This window comes from Gallus gallus, chromosome 7 (genome assembly GCF_016699485.2).
Source record: "Gallus gallus isolate bGalGal1 chromosome 7, bGalGal1.mat.broiler.GRCg7b, whole genome shotgun sequence".
Classification (NCBI taxonomy): domain Eukaryota; kingdom Metazoa; phylum Chordata; class Aves; order Galliformes; family Phasianidae; genus Gallus; species Gallus gallus.
The window spans coordinates 18,922,541-18,936,372 of NC_052538.1; the positions used below are offsets into that span (position 1 = coordinate 18,922,541).

General features: G+C 36.1%; 1 protein-coding gene and 1 non-coding gene across 8 annotated transcripts in view; both read right to left on the reverse strand.

Annotated features, from left to right (window-relative positions):
• B3GALT1 (beta-1,3-galactosyltransferase 1) overlaps positions 1 to 13,832 on the reverse strand; it is a 182,855-nt gene that overhangs the window by 114,331 nt on the left and 54,692 nt on the right. The gene's annotated exons all lie outside the window — the stretch shown is intronic.
• Positions 10,986 to 11,063, reverse strand: MIR1591 (microRNA 1591). Its single transcript, NR_035077.1, has one exon. It is a non-coding gene; the product is annotated as a microRNA 1591 (primary transcript).

Sequence of the window (13,832 nt, forward strand, 5' to 3'; positions counted from 1 at the left end):
AGGATCTGGATAAGCTGGGTTGATGGGCTATGGCCTATTGTATGAGTTTCAACAAAACCAGGAGCTGGGTCTTGTGCTTTGGTCACAACCCCATGGAATGGTACAGGCTATCTACTACTAAATTGTAAAGTAGTGAAAATGTGATGCAGCATCATTCTTAACATACTGCATAGCAAGTGGAAAGAGTAATTGGCACTAGCTGTGACTTAAGTTCACCGCTAACTTCAGCCATTACTGTCCAAAGTAGCATTTTAGACTGAATGCTGACTCTTCTGTCTGTGGAAAACTTTCCTTTCACTCTAATTAAACTGAATAATGCAATTCATGAACTGTTTCTGGATCACTGCTCTTCTTACTTTAATGGAAATCAATGAAAAATAAGTAGGCTTCCACAGGAGGAAATAAAAGTGTAAACTCAATCTCAGAAAAACAGTCCATGAAGATTTGTCAGAAGTAGAACACACTGCTGACCTCCAGCCTTTCCCTGGCTTGCCTTGGAAATGCTAATGTCCAGATGGTACTACTCCACGCCACTTCAAAATGAGCTATCAAATCCTGTCACTAGTGTGAAGTCAAATAAGCCAGAGTTTTACAGTACGTTATCAAATCCTGGCACAGGTCCACTGCCAAGCAACCAGAGATTTCACAACAGTGCTGAGGAAAAACCAAAACCAAAACAAATCTTAGTAGAAAAGGAAACCAGAACTGTTCTGTCACTATAGTCACAAGTAAAAAGGGCTGCAGTTTGCCCAGTGAAGCAAATCCACTCTCTCTAACAATGACTTCTGACATGCTTTGCGATTTTACCTTCCATTGCAAACTGGAAGATATAACAGTGTCTAATGAGAAGCCGGAATGCTGCATCAACTCCCTGTTCTCCTAGCCATTCTCCAGTTTCTTTTCCTTCACCTGTGTACAGGGAGCTTTACATGATTTGTGTTACTTCCATTGCCTAAAGTATTCTTCCTCCCTGTATTAATATGTAGAGGCAACATTTGGATAGTAGTACATGATATGTTGCTACTAGGAGAGACCAAGCAGGATTTTGGACAGTAAATCAGAAGTTGAGTTGCTTTTGCAGTTTTCCTAATGCTCCTGTTCAGACATAAAATTGTCTTTTACTTGCTGGCAGGAGGTGCAGATGACTTTTTCAACTGCAGTCATATGATACAGCAAAGATGGATTCCATTCTCTAATAAGATGTAATTTAAAGCAAAATATTAATTGCTTTTGTCATGAACCAGCATTCCCATACCCTTGTAGTTACTATGTTCAGGCAAATATTTGTTGTCTGAAAACCTGGGACTCTGTTCCAAATCTGTGCAGAGAAAATATCTGTCAAAATTAAAATTTTAAAATCCAACAAGAATATTTCATAAGCACACTGAATATTTCTATCTCTGTGACTCAAAGTGTACACTTTGTAATAGCTTAGGATGTTTAATGATAATGCTTTAAGTTTACATGGAGCTTTTAGAAAAATGTAAACTTGCACCCTCTCTATAACAGATGGGCAGCCAGGTGGATGATTTCATCAACTGTGTAACCTGCAAAAAAACAGGTATTGTTGTAAGAGGCTGGCAGGAAAGAACACTGGGCCCTATCTTCAGCCACAAAGCCCAGGCAGATGTCTTTAAAATCTACTAATTGTCAGGTCTCAGATTCTCAGTTCCAACACTACTGCTAACTTTTGTCAGTTCCAACAGTTTCTTCAAACTGTTTCTACTCTGTGGCAGGAAAATCACTTTTTCCTGCCTCCTAAGCATCAACCAAATTAAAATGTTTCAAGACATTAATTCTAAAGGTGAAATCAGTTATCCAGTACGTGACATGAAATGAATTCCACTGAAATGCATAATAACATTTAGAGGACACAAAACAAACAGCCAAAATTATGTGTGTTAAAACTTTCAAAAAATGACAAGTGAATGTTTTATATGATAAAACATACTTCCTCAATAGTTTTGAAATTCTTATTTCTTAACAACTGAAATTTCATCAGCTTGAGTATACCTCTATATGGCAATAATATCTGTTGTCACCTAAGAAACTCTTTGATAAGAAGGAATTAATTTATAGACTTTAATAGTTTAAAAAATTCCTGTGGATATTATTATGATGAACACATGCAGGTGAAGCAAAAAAAGCTTTTCTCTTATGAGGGTAAGACTTGCCTTACGTGTGAACTGCACTGAAGTATGCCTAAAGGAGATATCCATGATTCTGTATCTGCCTTAGGTTGCCATCAGTTCACTTGAAAGAATATGCTTCCTGGTGTTTCTTGAAGTGTGCATTTAACAATTTTGTCAGAGTTTAATCTCAACAGTCATTATCTACCTTAGTTGTACCACCACAAAATGATCCTTTAAATATTTATAGCAGAAAATGTTTTAACATGACAAATGCAAGGAAAATTTGTGAAATATAAAAAAAAGAAGGGACATTAGATGTAAACTACAGATTCTTTAACAGTGTGTAATTTATTTTCCTAAGTGAGGGAATACTCAGTATAATTAAACCTCAGACTTAAAATCAAGTTCCATCAAGTCACTCATTTCCAAGTGGAAAAAAAATTAGGCATTTGAATTCTGAAGTTAGTTGCTGCTTAAAAATTTGACTTCACCCCACTGCAACAGATTCCAGTAGCTCCGCAGTATGTAGATACATGAACTCTTACTCATCCCTGCTCTTATATATGTTAACCTCCTACCAGAAATGATTAGCACCGTCTCAAATTCTGCATCTTAATCTGACTCATTAATTTCCAAATAGCTTTTACCTCCTGGAAGTCTATTTACGACTTCAAAAATACTTAAACTTGTCTTAAGGCATCTCATATCTTTGATCACAATGTTTCAAAATATGCCATATCATACTATTAAAAGGAAATTCGTATTTAGAGTCATCTTCAGGTAATTCAGAATCTTAAACAAATAAGCATAGTGACATAGGAAACACAAATCATAACATAACGTAATTTTTCTGAGTTAGACAAGCACTAAAAAAGCTCAGGCTTTAAGTGTTGATTCTTGGGGATGCTAATACGTCCCAGATTTCTCAGAACTCAGTTAATGAAAATTATACTACTCATACAGGTATCTAGCTAGGAATGGGAGGAACAACGACCTCCTATTTCTTTTACTGCTGGACAGTACTAAAATGAATTCCAGGTTAATGCTTGCAAACACAAAATCTTTTGCAAATCAACTTTATTCCCCTCTAATTTAACATTTGAACCAGCACAATTTTATATCAGCTATTCATTTTGTTTCTATGACAAACTGAAAACAAAGACTCCGTTTAGCCAAAGGTTTTTGTGAACAAAAACCAAATGTTATGACTATTATTACAAAATGTAGTGGTAAGAAAATGTAAGGGAAAAAGTGGAAAGTGTTTCAGATAAGGTTCTAAACTGAAATTACTCCTCACTGAATGAATATTCATAGATAAATAATGAGTACCCATACAATGCTTTGCAGGACTTCAAAAATATTTCTCACTTTCTTGTAAGTAAGCAATAATTCAAAGAAAACAGTCTGATTTGTTGTTGCTGTTGTTCCAAACAGTCAAATATTTTGTTTTATTGTGCACATTTTTTTGAACGAGGACTTCTAGGGATGACACTTTTTGAAATACTATATACATATGCCATTTTAAAGCACTGCTTTCTGTGGTCTTATGCATCCTATAAGACAAAGTGATGTAACCTGTCTCTTACTTTGTCAAATATGCTATTTGTCTCACAGAAATTCCACAGAACTGTCTTTCATTTTGGGGTACTATTACCAAGCATCCTTGATCAGATGGGGAATGGTATTTAGCACATTCCCTCTTACGCATGAATTAAAACCAAATGGGATTATTTCATCACCAGCAAACCTCCACCACTCCCTAAAAAGGGTATCACTTTGTTACAGTACATTTGTAATAGGTATACACACCTTAACTTAAATATGGTAATTTGCATCACAGAATATCAGTACCATCAAATATTTACTGGAAAGAGAACTATGATGCTTGAATTAGGATTGTTTCTTTGCTAACAAAGAAGTAAAAGTAATGGACGATTATTTAGAAGGAGAAATAATTTATCATGGTGCTACGACAGGAATAAGAGATTTATTTTAATAAGTAAAAATCAAATGAGAATGTGCAAACATGAAGTCTGCACACAAACACTGCTAGAAAAATATTTCTAGCAATTTACTTCACCTCCTTTCTCCAACATGGCAATTAATTTGATATTTTTTTTGTCAGTCATTTTGACCAATGTACAAATAATCTCCTAACATCTTGATTGCATACAAAAAAACTGTCTTACATCACCATTCCTGCATCTGCGGGAAAAGCTTCTACTGAATGTTTAAAATTATCTATGTAAAGTTAGGCCATTCTACTGCCAAAACTACTTTGGGAATGCCTTAGGAATGATGGCTTCTCTATTCAGGATGTTAATCAACGAATTTAAGCATTAATGCAGTGTCTGTGTGCAGCAGAAGCTGCTTTTGGGAGTCTCCAGGACAGCCTAAAATTCCCATCTGTCCAGCTCTTGGAAGAATTAGTCAAATACTTTGCTGTGTAGCCAGTCAGTTGGTCATCACTGCCCTCATCTCCAGCTGGGCTTAGCTCTGCAGAGATCAGCTTTGGACATTTCTAGACCAGTCTGCTGACTGCGTGCTGGGCAGGCACACAGGTATGGTCCTCATGCACAGCTACACAATTATAAACTCAGTACAAACTTGAATTTCATTCTTACATCACAATTACAACTTAAATTCCACATATAATGACCTATGAGATAGTAGGGAAAACTCTTTCAGAAAAGAGACTTGACAAAAACACAATGAGAAAAGCCTATGACAGATGCACCAACAAACAGACTTCTTATTCAGGTGCCTGATTTGGATATAGCACACATCAGGGACTATAGGGTTGCTGTACACAGGAGTCTCACTAATGTTAGTACAATGGCCGTAATGTTTGCTGTCCCTATAGGAAGAGAAGAAAAAACTGAGAACTGACATGAAATTAGGCGAGAATTTAAGCCTGTAGTAGGCATCCCAGGTCACCAAGTCATCTCACCATGGCTTTCCTGATTCCTCTGGAAATACGGTTTAATACCCTTCTGTAGCCTTATCTCTATTCTTTTGGGAGCAGGCAATACAGTGTGTAGTTAGTACAGATAAGGATGCTATTAGAGGAGTCTGCAAGATCACAAAACTGACAGTAAAGCATGAAAGAGACTGAATCTTCCTCTCCAGATTGTTTCTCCCCCAACATAAACAGTTACTTAAATACCACAGAATGTGTATAGACAATATTTTAATTCCCCGTCTCTTGATGGTAAGCGTGGAAAAAAAAAAACTTGGTGCTTAATCCAATCTCAGGTAAAATTCAGGGTGTCCTCTGCAGGGCATTCCCTATTCTCAGATAAACAAAATGCTTACAACTAACAATCAAATTGTAAGTATCTGCAAAGCCTAATTTTATAGTTAATCACATTAGAATTACGAACAGCTCACTGCAATCTTGTTATCTAGGCACTTATTTCCTTACTTTTCAGTCCTTCCATTTGATCTTCATATGTTGTATGCTTTTTCACATATTTTTTGTTTGTTTACCTGCAATATTTAGAATAATAATTGCCTTTTGTTCAGAATGGACTCATGGAAAGGTAATTTTGTTTAGTCTTCCTAGATAGGAGTCGTCTTTCTTCATGCTTTCAACAGGTGAAATTTTTTTGACATTTTTATTAAGTCAATACTGCTTTCAAAAGATGAAGTTATGCTGATCAACATGGTTGCATTTCCTGTAGTGCAATTTAAATTTCAGGCCTATAAGTAGCACTGTGTGCTGGGCACTCCTCTCATGGACTCCCCTTACCAGTTTTCTTCTCTGCTTCAATGTTGCATTATTGCAGAAGTAGGAAAGAAATACAGCTGTCTATATCCAATTTTGTTTATATGCACACTGGTGTTTTAAGGGCTGCAGGTCTATAAGAATACCAACTTGAACCAGTGCCAAAGTGAAAAAATGACCAAAAAAAAAAAAAAAATTAAATGTCTTCCTGATGGTGAAAGCTAAAGGTATTGTCTTTAAACCTAGCAAGGAGAATCAGCTATTTCTGGGAACAAACCATAATGTTCTTTACTGCAGTGAATCTATTTTCACAAACCTTGGCAGAGTATTATGTTTTCCAAAATCTCTTGCATCACAGTGTGTTTTGCTGTTAGGAAAACAACAACAACAACATCTCTAAAGTAACTAAATTCCAAATACTCAGTGTGCATTTGGAGCAGGAGTGCTGTTGGTTCAGTGTCGTTGCCATCTGGGGTCAAACTCGCTGCTTTTATTTGCAGCAGAACATGCCTGATTCTGATCACATTTTGATAAATGAAATGCAGGCAGCGTTGCATACTCTTAAAGATATCTATGTTGGCTGAACTGCACAGCATTTCGTCTCATGATTATTTGCCTCTGAATGCATTCACAAGAGAACAGCTAGCGGCTAAAACATTTTTTGGACTATGTTGCTTCTGTGTATCTTTGCCGCATTCCCAACTGGAGAGATGGCAGCCATCTTGTCAGTCTCACAGATTCAGCAAGGACTTCAGTATTCAGGGACACGGAATGCCCTCACCTGCAGTGCAACTGATTCCTCCAGCTGAAGGTTAAGGGCCCGCTGCTTGTGTGTGTGGGCACAATCAGCATACAAACAGCACAGCACTGTCAGGTTGATGCCTCTCAGGGAACAGGAGATTCACAAGAGAGGAAAATAACAAGGGTGGCTTTAAGTTTCCACAAAGCTCATAATTCACATAGATTTGGGGGATTTTTAAGTTTAGCAAATTCACTAATATCTATGTTTTACAAATGGCTGGGGAAACTGTGCTGTAGAATGCTTGGAACTTCTTTAAACAGTGTGAACAAACGCAGAGTTTTTCCTTCTATTGTGAAGATGTCAAACCTATTGCTACTTTACAGTGTTTTGAATCCTCCTGCAGACTCTTTGCATAATTTGATTTTCACCGTTATGCTGCCATGACACATGGCTCTCTGTTCCCTTTCAGTTGTACATGTATCTCAGTGTGCTGCCTCTCTTCGCTTTTTCATATTTATTCTCTCTCTCGTGATTTATGTTGCACAGTACTCTGGTAAAGACATGAATTTCCTTTTGTTCTGTCAGGTGAAGACTGACTGTACTATCGTTCTTTGTTCAGTCCTCCTACTGATTCCCCCCAAATTGCAGAAACAGTGGGTTTCATGTGTATTCAGTTATCTTCTTGTCTAAAGTATCACTACAAATGCATTATATTTAACTTATAAACCCAGTAATTAATTCTAGGTTGAGCTGCAACATAACTACATTTAATGCTCAGCTAAATTTTAAATAAAGAGGAAACAGATTTACTGTTTCATGAGAAATTCTCTAATTTCAGTTTTTCAGGTCCACAATGGAAAAGCATTTGGAAATAGGGGAAAATTGGGAAAAGCATTTGGAAACTCAGGCTGGATGGGGCTTTGAGCAAATTGGTCTAATGGGAGGTGTCCCTGGCTATAGCAGGTGGGTTGGAACTCAATGATCTGAAAGGTCCCTTCCAACCCAAACCATTCTATGATTCTAAATTCTTAATGACATGAACCTTTATCGCTGTCAAAATCAGCTGGGTTTAATCAAAGCATTTTCTATTTAAAAAAATAAAAAGAATTTTAAAACTCCTTATTACATTAAGTATTTTGTTTATCCATTTAAAATATCCAATTAGGGTATATTCCTAGCTGAAGAAGTTAAATACTTAACTGAAGATTCAAGAATCATCACTCTGCTTTTACAGACAATATTTTGCAAGTGTTCATTTTTTGCCAGATTTTGATAATGATGAATATATAATTTCTTCATGGGAAAAAAAGAAAAAGAGAGAGAGAGAGAGAGAGAGAACCCCTACCCAGCTCCCCAGTTCTGTTAAGAGCCCAAATAGTTACGATGTTGCTTAACACACAGCTAACTAACTTAGCACTTACAGAGTTGTGGTGGACACACAGAGAGGACACAAAACATTCTTAATGAGACTAGGACAGTTTCTCTAGCATTCTCATTTATTCTCCTCTATCATTCAAATTATGCAAGTAGCTGTGCAAAAAGAAATATTCAGAAATATTTTTGGGGAATTAGTCTGTACAAGAGATGGAAGTCACGGTGTTTGATAATTGATAGAAGTCATTTTTCTCCTGTTTCCTCCAGGGAAGTAAAATCAGAACAAAGTATTTTTCTTTCAAATCAATAAAATTTACAAAAAATGAAGGCTTCTGAATTGCACACAAATCTATATAAAGTTATTTCTTGGCAGTTTTCCTTTTATGATGCCTGTTTCAATTTTATGCTGTAAATAACAAGACCCCTCTTTTTATTGTGATTCGGGAAATGAGAGCGTTTGGGTAATTTGGAGACAAGTTATATGTTGTGTAAGGGCTATGTACACTTTTGATACTTATTTCAAGTACTGGCATGGCAGAAGGGTTATGTTTCACCATTCTACTTACGCTTTTCAGAAGACTTTACCATACTAGGAGAACTCTTAAGTGTTTGTTTTAGGATATTGTGAACTCCATAAAGGAACAGACTATGTATGCGTTTTTACAATGCTGGGTCTTGGCTTCACCAAGCCAAGCAAGTGCAGCATGATGCTGTCTTCTCAGCCACCTCTTCAAAAGCTGTCAAAAGTAGAAAGTAGTTTTATTTATGGACGTCTTGACAAGGGAGGTCCCAAGCTTCAGTGAATGACTGCATCCTCTACTGCCTCTTGTTGCAGAATCATAAAAAACAAACAAACAAACAACTGTGTTCCAAGTATAAGCATGTGGTATTTTAAACTCTGCATAGTATGCCTTCAAGTTTTCTCTTTCATCCAGTCCTCCCAGTTTTGATATATTATTTATTGAGAAAATTTTCATTTCAGTAATGTTGGGATTCAGACTGCATTTTCTGCCTTATTCTTGCTGCTGCAGCATCATAACAGATGGACTAAAGCTTTCAAGGAAGCTGAACTGAATTTGGAGAGTTAATAGACGTAGGCTCTGCACAGCAGCAAATGTTCTCCCATAAATAACAAGATTCTGCTACTACTTCAGATTTTTCTCTATTTTCTGAGAGTTCAGTTTATGGGAAAACTGGCTACAACCCAAATTTATAACTTTTCTAAATATTAATAGCATTACTCTTGTTTTTAATTGTGTTATTCAGTTGTTCAGTAGTCTTGCCAATACTGCTTGTCTGCATTAGCAGAGAGTTTAAGAAATATCACTGTAGTTATTATCTATCTGTAACGTGGGAATGGGCCAACAGCAGGAGTTCTGCAGCAGCACATTGGATCACAGTGGGAAAAAGAGCACCAGGGTTAGGAGGTGGCTAAAACAGGGACAGAACCGAGAGATTTACTGGTGTCTCACTTTTGCTTATCTCTGTGGGACTACTCTATCAAGCTGCACAGGCTTTGTTTACAAGAACCTTTCCTTAGAAAAGCTAAAGGGTACCAAAGGGATGCACAAAAGCTCGACACCTTTGAAAATCTGACTGGATTTCTGCTGTACATATGAAATCAATTACTTACAATTCCATTTAAGCACTTGCATTAAATCTGATATGAAAGAAGCTAGTTAATGCATAAATGCTGAGAAATATATACAATTTAATAAAGTTACTCCTTGGTATCTAAGTTTCCCATTGTTTGAGGTAGTAGCTTTATTCAGATGGAACCTAATATGTATTTTTTTAATTTAACATTTAATTTAAATTTATTGTGTGAGAGAGTATATTTGAATTGCTGTAAGTGCATTTTTTCTTCAACTCAGTGCTCAGGATACATACACAAAACAGTCAAACTTACGCTACTTACTTTTAAAATACAATTTACTCTAGTATTTTTAGATGTTCTGAATATTTATAAGGCTTTTTTGAGATAGATGAAGCAGTCCTCGTGTGGGTTTAAAACATAGATACTTGCAGAAAGTAAGTCATAAGTTAAAAAGTACATTAACAAATGTTGTTCCTATCTTTTTTTTCTTAATGGCTGCCACAGAAGCATTTTTAATGTGCTCTATTTGTTCTTTTAGCTTTTAGTAGCGACGTTACTCTCTGTAACTATATATATATATACACTCTCTTTAACATATGTAATTTACAGCAAAGATTAAATGACAACAAGATGCATTATGGATTTACTTCAGTACTATTCCCCAAGTGATTACTTTCCCATGCCTGACTGCACTCTTTTTTTCAGTTTGCTGATCTTTTCCACCATCCCCTCTGATTTCTGGACTCCTTTTGATGCTTTTCTGTGCACTAGAAAAGTTTATAGGAAGACAGATTATTAGAAGGAACTCTATCACCTGCAGTTTACTAGAAATCCTGACCTGAAATACTGAGTATCTGTTAACAGAGTACTTGTAATGCCTAGAGGATATGTTAGGAGCTTTGCTTGAGTAAAACTGTTTTCATCTGATCTATATGCTGCAAACTCATTTGGAAGTTATTTATAGAAATGCTGAGCTGTTTCAGTTTTCTACTCCTATATATATGAGTATATATTTCAGTATTAGAATTGCTTTCTGACTCTTCATACTCAATGCAAACATTTCAATCTTTGTACAACTCGTTACTCTGATCCATTATTGTTCTACCTCCTTTATTTAATAAATGTCATTAATTAAAGTTCACATATTTTAGCAAAAGGGATCAACATATCACAGATGGATTCAGCTGCTGTCACATTAGAAACAGGACAAATACACTGTTATAGTTCCACCCCAGTTAGTTGTGCATTTTCGACATGCAAGGTGAAATTATGGCGTATCTTCATGGTCGGTTAACATTGCAATATCACATCTTCCCTTCTTTTTCTCTGTCAAGACAAGAAGCTGTAATTCAGCTGTAGCTGTACTGTCACCTTCATCTGCTTTGAGTGCAGCTTGATGCTGAAGATATGATTCCCATTGCTCCTACCCATGGCCAAGTCTGCAACATTAGGGAAGCATTTGCAGAGCCAGGCAATGAATCAGATCATGGGGCTGATCTGGCTGAAAACTAATATAGCAAAAAAGAAGATTAGTTTTTAGTTGGCTCAGGTAAGCTCACCGCCCTGCCATGCAAATTTGGAAAGAGAAGGTCCAGTCACCTTTTTAAGCATCATCCCATACACATCTTACATTAAAGCTGTCACAGAATTGTAGCGTCAGTCAGGCCCAGACTGGAAGCCAAGGGGTGGAAAAAGAAAACCTGTTGAGTCTTTGAAATACAGGATAAGGGCTCTCCTTTTCATGAGTTAACTCAGGGTGACTTCAAGAAATATCTGATGTGCCTAAAAGAGTTATTTGGTTTAGAGCAATTAAAGAACAATTTCTAACAAAATTCTGAAAACTCTAGTTCTTTTCCACTTGGACAAGAGGAATCCGCACCCCTTATTCAGGCCAACAGAGAATATGATGTAAGATCAAGGCAAAATATTCCCCAAAGGATTTAATACGTAAGGGAAAGTAAATAAACATAGCACTAAGTTCATCTTAGCTTGAAATAATGCAAACAGTTTCAGCAAAACTACATGGTGGAAAAAAATCAGCTTTAAATTCTTGAACCAGTGGAAGGAGAAATGAGTTGCTGGATGTTCAAATGAATTGGTTTCTGGAGATCTCAAGCCATCCTTGTGAGAAGCAAGCTGTGCACTGCTTTTGATATGAGCTAGTCTGTCTTTAAAGTGCACATATTTAAAGGAAAAAACAACAAAACATGGGTTAGAATAGACTACCTGATGCCTCCATCTACTTATTTCCTTTCTAATAAGAAATCCTTGATAGAGTCTAAATTTTCCAGAGTGTTTTTAAGTGATGAAAATCAATAAATCATAAATATAACATTTTATGATTTGTACTTCATTGCTTTCAAAAAAGCTGCACAAAACTTTTCCAAGCCACTTGAACTTAGCTCAGATGCTTCATTCACAGAAGCATCAATGTCAGGTTCTGCTACCAGTTAAGCTGGAATCACGCAGTTCACTTGATGGAGTTACTCCAGTTCCAACAGGGTCACTAAAAGTAGAGCTGCATCTTGACATCTTACTATATTCAGTTAAAAACTAATTCAGATATTGCATAGACAGAGTGAATTCTTTTTCAACATAACAAAAATTAAGATTTCATAGAAATTCTGCCTCTGAGGGGACAAAAACTTTCAAAATCACATACATTATTTATTAAGGACAAAATTAAATAAACATATCCAAGTAACTTTTTCCCACTATTTATGCATTATTCATCATAACATACCCATGCAAGAACTTCTACCATTAAAGAACGTCCAGGATTTGCTCATACATGTTTTGAAATCAATTACTAATCCTACACATTTTACCACCTGCTGTCAAAATTATTTACAAAAGCAATGCATTAACAAGATCTATATATTGAAATTAAGAGGAATGACTAAAGGATTTCCCATACTAATGTCTTAAGCATAGTATTAGCACATTATTTATCAATAGGATTTTTCTACTTTAAATGTGGTGTTTGTGCAGTTTGTATCAATCAGAATTAATGCCCCTGAATTAACCACCGTAGCTGTTTTCAGGATGTCGTGTTCTTCAGGTTGGCTGGATTCATAAGCTGTTTTGCCCTAAAAGTCCCCCAAGGACATTTTCATGGATTTCCTGACACAATGGGAATCAATGGTTGTTGCTGTTTTGGGATGTTCTTGTAATGGACATCACAGGGGAGAAAAGCCTTATAGTATGGAAATCGTAGGGAGCATTGAAGTAGAAAGTTTACCACCTGATTGCTTACCGCACTGAAAACAGGAAGAGACAAATACAGGAAATCAGAGTAGAAGCCCACATGGATGTCCTAAGTTGTTACATACTGATAAGCTTTTTGCACAAGAAGAACTAGACCTGCCAGCTACACAGAGATGGCACTCTTAATTTGCATAATCTAACTAAAGCATGTAGAGGAGGAAGGAAAACAGGATAATGCTGAACATAAACAAGCCAAAGGTTAGTGCAGTGAGAAGAATAATTCACATCTTAATTAGTCCATGTGGCTACCCAGGATGTAGGTGAATTTTTACAGCCTTGAGACTGCTATGATTCTTCATACTCAGAATGTGGTTTCACGCAGTTTCCATTATTGAAAGAATTTTGTATGATTTGATTTTCAAATTACAAGCATATAGCATTATGTATTTCTTAACAACCTGACTGGAAGATTATAGAAATGTAGAGTGCTATTTCAGTGTGACAGAAAATGAGTACACTTCTTCAGTTAGTGTTTATAAAGTGTTCTTTCCTTGCCAATACATTAATGCACATATTTATATTAAAAATAAATACTGTATTTCATTTTGACATAATTTTGTCTGTAAATATGTTGCTTAGAAGAAAACAGTGCATCCAGCTCACATTTGCTCATCTTTTTTCAACATTTTGATAACACATCTATGATTGTTCTTACTGTTTTCCTAAAATTATTACATTCTGGTCATTTTAATAATGATTTAAGAGGTGCTTTCAGTGAAATCCACAGAGAGAAAATATTCTGAGAGTAGGCAATATTCTCTCTTCCTACGTGAAGAGCTTTGGGATACCTTGTCTTAGCATTTATCTTTGAAACCTAAAATATTAGTTTTCACTAGCTAAGAATTGTTTCTTCAGCTTTGTCAATAATATCCTGCAGAAAAAGAAACGATTCTACCTCTGTTGCATCCTACTCATCAAGGAGAAAACTACTCCCTAACTTTATACAATGGCACAATGATTACAGTCATTTCCAGCAGCATGCATAGTACCAAG